This window comes from Amphiura filiformis, chromosome 6, assembly GCF_039555335.1.
Source record: "Amphiura filiformis chromosome 6, Afil_fr2py, whole genome shotgun sequence".
NCBI lineage: Eukaryota > Metazoa > Echinodermata > Ophiuroidea > Amphilepidida > Amphiuridae > Amphiura > Amphiura filiformis.
This window is the reverse complement of record NC_092633.1, coordinates 34731332-34739737: the sequence shown is the minus strand read 5'-3', so window position 1 is coordinate 34739737 and position 8406 is coordinate 34731332. Positions and strand designations below refer to the sequence as shown.

Sequence of the window (8406 nt, the reverse complement as noted above, 5' to 3'; positions counted from 1 at the left end):
AAGTTTGTATTATCTTGTTCATTGTTTTTCTAACATCTTATAATAGCAAATTAGATTATTAGAAATATGAGTTTAATGATTTTTCACGTAAATATGATTTTCCCGCCTCGCAGGTGTGTAATGGGTTTGGATAATGTGTTTGACTTTTTGTTCCGAGTACATTTTCCATTAAGGAGTTATGTAATAATTTTTCTTTGCATTCAGACTTAATGTATTGAATTCATTATGCCTTGCGATTTGCTTGATTGAAACTGTATGAAAAAGGAGGATGAATATATTCTTTATTTTCCTTTTTTTAACGTTTTTTCGCTGTTGGGTGGCTCGGCGCAAATGCGCTCCGACCATTTTTGCTTCATAGTTCTCTAATTATAGGCCTATATTTATGATAATTTGTATCCATTATAATTATTCATGTACTTTTATAATGTTTTTTTCATCCTCTGTATAATAGCGCTAAGAGCCTTTCCTGCACACTTGCACACAGGTCTTCTTAGGATATGCCAATCAATGACTGATTGAGTCAATGTCCGTGAGTCGTTGTTGTCCTTTATTCTACGTAGTTATTCATCTTCTTGAAGTAGCTTGTTAATGACTGGGTGTCTTTGCGGCACATTATTTTGTACAGGCAAGGAAACTAAATCAATACCCGGGATCAATACACGTGTAACTGCTATGCACGATTTGATATTCAGACGATAAATATTTGGATACCGGGGTAGAAAATGATGAATATCTTCCGTAATTTTTTGTTACTAAAGAAGCCTTTTTTAAGGCTTACACTTGAATATATGTGTTAAAGAATATGATAGTCGTTAGCTTGCGTATTGACAAAGAACCGTGCGTTTTGAACTCAAAAACTGACGACAATTCTGAATTTATATGTCCAGAACAAAAAAATGACAGCTGCCCTCATTCGTAAACACTCGGGTCACGGAAGATACACGGTACTATAGCGCAGCGTCGGCCACTGGTGGAGGCAGTCTAAAAGCAGATAACGTGTCATGCTCACTGACATCTACAGAGGTCAGTCACCAGGCTATTGTCAATAGCCTTAGTCGGAAGTTCCTCGGCCCTTTATGCGTCTCAAAACTATTAAACAGGTCCGAACAAAATGGCCATGCGTGGCTGTGGATTCGATCTACCATCATGGCGATTTCTGCGATGAAGATATCGGGCCGATGACACTGTGTGCAGGTGATTTTCTTTGGGACAGACGTCGCGTTTTCAAGTTTCCGCACTTGATTTCCGCTGAAGTATTTAGCTCTGTTCGGCGCTTTGTTCTCATTCTCTAGGTTTTCTGCACCGGGAGACACTGGGATAAATATCACCCGCTCCGAATGACGTTGACGTAAAATTAGTCTCTGCGTCAGTCGCAACAGAAGAACGCTAGCAAGATATAGGACCATATTAGTTTGTCCTTAACCTTGTCAACCTATGGACAATGGTAACTCAACCCAAGATATCGAATGATGATCAGTTGTCAGTGCCAATTATTATATTTTAAACATAACCCTAAAGGTGATCATGGTGATAGTGGAGCTTATGGACTGCATACAATGAACTACAGTGTGTTCAATGGTTGGGTCAACACTGTCCTCAGATTAAGAAAATGTTTAGTTAATCTGCAGTCTGCCATTATGCTTTATTTCTAAAGATGTGTGGGGGGAGGGAAGGGTTGGTGTATTTGTGTTGTCGCCGACCAAAGTTGATCAATTTCAAATGTATATAAAAATATACATTGTCAGAAAGAAAATGATACAACACAGGTGATGGAATGCGTTTTAAAGTTTAAAATTCCCGCCAAGGCTGTATCAATTCACATTTCAAGTGGGATTGGACCCAGCTATATCTGCCATTGAGGTGTAAGAATTCGTGAAATTCGTCTATAGGATGTGTTTCAAGCAATAAACTTAATGAATTCATTTCCATCTGCTGCCATGGCAACCATAGACGCAAGCCACACAACCGTGCCAAGAACAAAATGTTAAAACGTGTTTTTATATTTTTTGCTCGATTCAAGTTGTATTGAGCACTTTTATTACGATTTAATACTGTAAATCTTATTATATATATATAATATAAAATAAGTTACATCATAAGATGAAATGAAATGGACCAAATGGTTCCGTCGTTGATTCCCAAAAGCAAATACTGACTTCGACAGCGTGTATAGTAAAAAAAGCAAAGTAGGGCAGAAATACGATAACCTAAGGGTATTTTCATTTGACTTGTTGAATCATTCGTTATAACGTTGACAATGACGACACAACTCTGTATACGAAACAATTATCAAGTAAACCAACCAGTGCTACTCAGTTTATGGGGCACTCATTCGTGTGTGAAATCGACTGATTGAATTACAGGGTAAACTTTTTTTTCTGTGTGCCGCAGTATTTAGGATTTTTTTTTGAAGATAACATACCATTACTATTATTTTTGAAGATCGCCTATGAAGAAACAGATAAAGTTACGTTTATTCATCTCAGGATTTCAATAAACATTATACAAATCTCTTTAATCCGGGATATATCTTTCTGGCAATATTGCAGGAGCTGCAAATCCAAGGGGATCATACACCGAACTGATTATAGTTAATAATCATGATAATAGGCCTCTTTTGGTCAGTGGATGGGCTTTGAGTTCAATATTGAAGCCAAACATGACCTAAATTTTAATTAATATTTAATAGCATCTCCATTAGTAGTATATAATAGTGTTAAGTACGAGCGTAAAGTCAAAACTGTGATTGGTGCGTATGTCATTGACCCAAGTACAATCTGAAGTAGGAACGATCTGTCTAACATGGATGGGCAAAGAATTTCACCCGCGAGGTCAAAACTCTGAACCCAACCCTACAGGCGTCATTATCAAATGAAATGGGAAACCTGGAACAGAGATGGAAAAAGAAGTGTTTAAACTTTGTTGCAGGATAATTATTGGCCATAATAGCAAAGAATTTTGATTTTTCACAATCCAGAGGCAACACCCTGACTCATCATCTTTTAATGGCTTAATGGTGAATGAAACAGATATCAAATAATATTGATTTGCAAGTAAGAGAATAGTATTTGATATTTATAACATTTTATGTATTACCAGTATTATTTGCTTCTGGGCAGTAATTGTATTAATATCCATTATAATTTTGACAACACTTTTGACCACAAATTTGATGCCAAATCTATAATTATGTAAGGCTTTTTTTTATATCAATCATATCTATGCATTAACAGCTGAAATTGGTGAGAATACGCTGACGAAACTTCAGTCAGGCAAGTGAACTGGTGAAAGGGGTCGCCGTAGATAACAAGTTGGGGCATTTTTACAGCACAGACAAGTATAACATTATATTTGTTTCTTTGGTTATTATTAATTAGGTATTGGTCTTCATCCCACACCGATTCTGGATTGTTTCTTGAGTGCAGCTAGTCCAATTTGTTGAAAGTTATGAAACTCATTGCAAAAGAATTAGGGCTCTGATAGCGACGCTTGCACAGTATTTTTGTGGGACCTGAGCTCATATCAAGCACGCCAAATTGCATTCTGAACATGAGGAATATCCTTCTGATATCAAATCATTTAGATTTTTTTAAATTCGCGATATAATACGAATTTTATTACAAATCATTAAAAAGTTATCATTGTTGACATTTAGCCATCCTCGATCTAATGATATCTACTTAAAATATATGTAGCTGGTATAAAAAGTCGTCCATCATATGAACACTTGGACCTTTCATATTGAAGATAGACATTTTACTTCGAGGACTGTTAAATATCAAGTATATGAAAATATCAATTTCTAATAATTTGCCATAAAACTATTTTGATATCAGAAGGACCTCGTATTGCAATTTAGGGTGTCTGATGTGCTCTCAGGGCCACAAGATACTGTGCAAAGGTCGGTGATTGAGCCCTTAAGAATTTCTAATGAATGAATGATTTGCAGATGCTAACATTGACTAGCGTAGTATAAAAAATGAGGATGAAGGATGTGCCTCAAATAAAGTTTTGAAGGATATGACTGCGCTATAGTATAGAGTTGCAGGTGCTAAAATTGAATAGCGTAGTATAAAGAAATGAGGATCAAGGGTGTGACTTGCCTCAAATCAAGTTTTGAAGATCAAGGATGTGACTACGCTATAGCATAGAATTGCAGATACTAACATTGACCAGTGTAGTATAAAGAAATGAGGATCAAGGATGTGATTTGGCTCAAATCAAGTTTTGAAGATCAAGGATGTGACTGGGCTATAGCATAGAATTGCAGATGTAAACATTGACCAGTGTATTAATACATTGGCTAGTGTAGTATAAAAGAAATGAGAATCAGTCACGGGCCTCAAATAAAGATATGAAGATCAAGGATGTAGCTGGACTATTATAGTATTATGGCAAATTATTAAAAATTGACTTTCGGACATTTAAAAAAAAGACTAAAATATTTAGGTCTTTTAGGATAAATGTTTATATTCAATACAAACGGTCAACATTTTCAAATGATGCATGACTTTTCCTCCCAGCTACCCTTCACTTTTAAGTGTACATCATTAGATTTTTGTAGCGTATTTCGAGGACTGTTCAATATCCATTTTTAATTATTTGCAATAAAATTTGTATTATATCACGAAGGACATTTCTCGTATTCATAATTTAATTCCATGTGTTTGATGTGTGCTCAGATCCCACAACAATACTATGCAAACATCGCTATCCAAGCCCTTAAAGACTAAATAATTACAAGTCCGTTTCACGTAGGAATAGTGGTCATTATACTGTGCAAATGGCGGATTACAATTTCAGCCAGATTGAAAGTCGGTGCCCTTGGCTAACGTATCTATCGATTTACCACTATGGCTAATGGGTTATAAACTCACATCTTTATTGCGACGAAATATGTATCTTAGTTGGAAACGAGAAGCGTTACTTTGCTGCAATATTGCACATGGAACATCCACTGGTTTCCTCCTAATGTGATGGTAGGGGACTGGTTGTCAATATTATACCACTGGCAAAGAGCCTCCAATTTTAAAGCTTCGGCTCACAATGTTTTTTTCTTTTCAAAAGAAACTGATAATATAAATATAAAACAAAAGGTATTTCAAAAATAATTGTACTATTTGACAAAGAAAATAAGGTTATCGGACTTGCGTATCAGATTACGTGATGTTTGACAAAGGTCAATCTTTGTGTGATCTAAATCGTTTCAATTGTCACACAGGTGATCAAAGTCATATAATCACCATACCAATTCTAAAGTGTAACACGCGTAGGAATTTTTGTTTTTTAGTTATGTTTGCAATTCTTCCGTTATATCTATTATAATTTTCGGCAAGCTCGAATTAGACAAATGCTATACTACGTGTTAGATTGCACATACAAATTGATAAATCGGTAGACTAGATTTTTAAGTCGTTTTTTCTGTTTGATTTTAAGCAGTATATCTGCTTGAAACGTTTTTTGGTCTGTTTAGTTGTTGTTTGTCTGCTCATGTGCACAGTGATTTCCATCACTTACAGCGTTCTTTTGTATTGTTTTCCTGTCACTTCTGCTATGTAATAGGTAATTGAACTTTGCCTGTTTTGTGTCTACATTTGTTGTTTAGTTGACTGTGTCTGCTTATGTGCAGAGTGATTTTTATCACGTGTACTAGTTCATTTTGTATTCCCATTAATCTCTGCTGTTTTGCAGGTTTAGCACATATGTGGGTCTTAGATCTTGGCTATCAAACCTTACCTACTTTCTATGCCTGCATTTGTTGTGTGTCCCTGTGCATACCGTCTAGTCTGCATTTTGCTTGTGTCACATCATGTTGGTGTACCTTGCTCTTTTATTTCCAATTGTTCGTATATTCAAGGTATCCTCTTATATCATTTATTCATCCTTGATGTGTTTTGTGTCCTTGTCCTTTGGATTCACCATTACCAACTTTTTTTTTAGATTGGAGTAAGTAATAATGTATGATTTGCTTTCCTTGTACTCCTTCGGGCGACAAGCATGGAGAGGCGAGTAGCGTGTCATATCGTATTAACCCTAGAGTCGACGCGGTTGATCTTAAATGACAGGAGACAAATTGAAACGTTTGGTTACCTCAAGTTGCACAGGTAAACATTAAGCCTTGCGTAAGGATACTCACGAAGATCAGATGTGAGATGCAGTTATCTTTTGAGCACAGGATTGTCGTGTTCTTAAGTGTCCTTGGCGGGACCACGAAATAATACATGAAGTATTAAACAATGTGAGACCTCCTTCTTCATGAGCAGTTTGAATGAGGGGTGGCCATACATGTCCGACGAGAGAAATATATCGCCAACTAACATTTTCTGTTCTTTATTGTCAAGACCAATAATTTGAGACTTTGTTTTTTACATACAGGGTGTCAAAAAAAGAGGCCCCTCATTGCGTCCTCTTTTATGCCTATTTCTGAAAAGTTGATCAAATATATTTTGGTATGTAAAGAAACCTTTAATATTGTTAGCTTTAATAAACCAAAACAATTATTTCAATCGGCTCACAACTTTTGAAGATATGCCCTTTTAAAGACAAGTACCCGTTTTTCACTCTGTCCACGGATAGCAAACAGAGTGGTTGGGATGGGTCATGCTGTGGGGTGGCCTGCAAGATCACCAGACCTCAAACCACTTGATTTCTTCATTTGTGGCAAAATCCAAGATCTTTGCAAACGTATTACTGCTATATTCGCAAGTATCCGGCGCACGAGGTTGGTACGCAACGCAATTGATGCAATGAGGACTAGGGCTGAAACCTGTATTCGTCAAGGAGGTAACCAGGTAGAGGGCAGAGCAGCACAGTAAACTCACTTCAAAAGAACCAAAGACAAACTAAACAGCCCTTTTCAGGGCTACCTTTTATTCCAAAAAGAGAAATGACTTATGTTGTCAATAAAAAGAAAGCAAGAAACAATAAAGTAAGAAAGTAAGAAACATAATAAAACAAAAAGGCATAAAATAACCGAGAAAAACATAAGTAATTGCAAGTATAGCAAAAGAAGTCCAATCCCACATCAATTTCGCCCAAATTAATGACACTTAACAAAATCCATAACCCATAAGCCCATCGGTAAAGCCCATTCCTAAAATAAAGTTGTTATTTTATAAAGTTATCATCGAGGAATGTTTTATATTCATGCATGGTATATACACTTTTCAATCTTTGAAGTAGCCAAACCTCCTCCGTGGACAGAGTGAAAAACGGATACATTTCTTTAAAAGGACATATCTTCAAAAGTTATGAGCCGATTGAAATAATTGTTTCGGTTTATTAAAGCTAACGAGTAAAGGCTTTTTACATACCAACATATACTTGATCAACTTGTCTGAAATAGGAGAAAAAGAGGGTGCAATGAGGGGCCTCTTTTTTTTGGGACACCCTGTACAATGTTAGTTTGATATCTCTACGGCGTTTACATTTAATGTTATGACCTATGAACTGTCAAGATATAAGGTTTTTGAACTTGGGCTCCTGATTTTAAAATAAAGAAGACTTCTTATACACCAAATAATACATAAAAGACGAAATTCATAGTTCTAGTCGAATTAAAACAGCGCTTACTGAGGTCGTCTCGAAATAAGACTTCTTTTTCAACACTGATAATGTTGTGACGCAATGGCACGTGTTTTTGAACCGTTTCTGATGTATTTTTTATTTTACAATTTACAATTGATTACAAAAGGTTTGGAACACACTTGTTCTTTCATTATTTAAAGGTCATTCGTTCATTACGTTACAATTGTTAGTAACAAATAAACACAATGGGGAACGATTGCTCTCTACAAGAGGAAACTGAATATATTAAATAAGAAAGAATGAACAGTTTAACAACCCAAAGTGTTACAATTAAACATGACAACAAATAAGTACAAATCCCGACCGGCACACAACCCAACTTGAAAAAAGCAAGGGAATGTGCCGGCATGGGAATCGAACCCATGACCTTCCGATCTCTAGACGGACGCCTTATCCATTAGGCTACCAGCTCCCTATTGTTACTCCAAAGTGTCTTTGTTTTGAGATATATCAAAGGTCGGATATTCTGTTATTTCAATTAAAAATACCTATGCCTGTTATAAGTTACAAGCTCAAAAATGTTAATGTTATAAAGTAAAAATATTGAAAAACATTAAAACATGTAGCATTTCCCACCAATGATTTTACAAAACTATATAGGATTCCGAAGCCACTCGTCATGCTTATGAGAATGATGAGACAACCCAAAAGTAAAAGTATAATTCGGAATTCGTAGTATTTGTAAAGAATTACACTACGATGTTGCCATCTTTTGGATTTAACATCTGGACGTCAAATGGCACATCCATGATATGGGGTGAATAATATCCGGAATAGCACGATACCTGTAGTAATACAAACACGAGCTTCATGGAAGAC

General features: G+C 36.0%; 1 non-coding gene across 1 annotated transcript; it reads right to left on the bottom strand.

The window, feature by feature from the left end:
- Window positions 1-7925: 7925 nt before the first annotated feature.
- Trnas-aga (transfer RNA serine (anticodon AGA)) lies at window positions 7926-7999 on the bottom strand. The gene has a single exon. It is a non-coding gene; the product is annotated as a tRNA-Ser (tRNA).
- Between the last annotated feature and the right edge of the window lie 407 nt (window positions 8000-8406).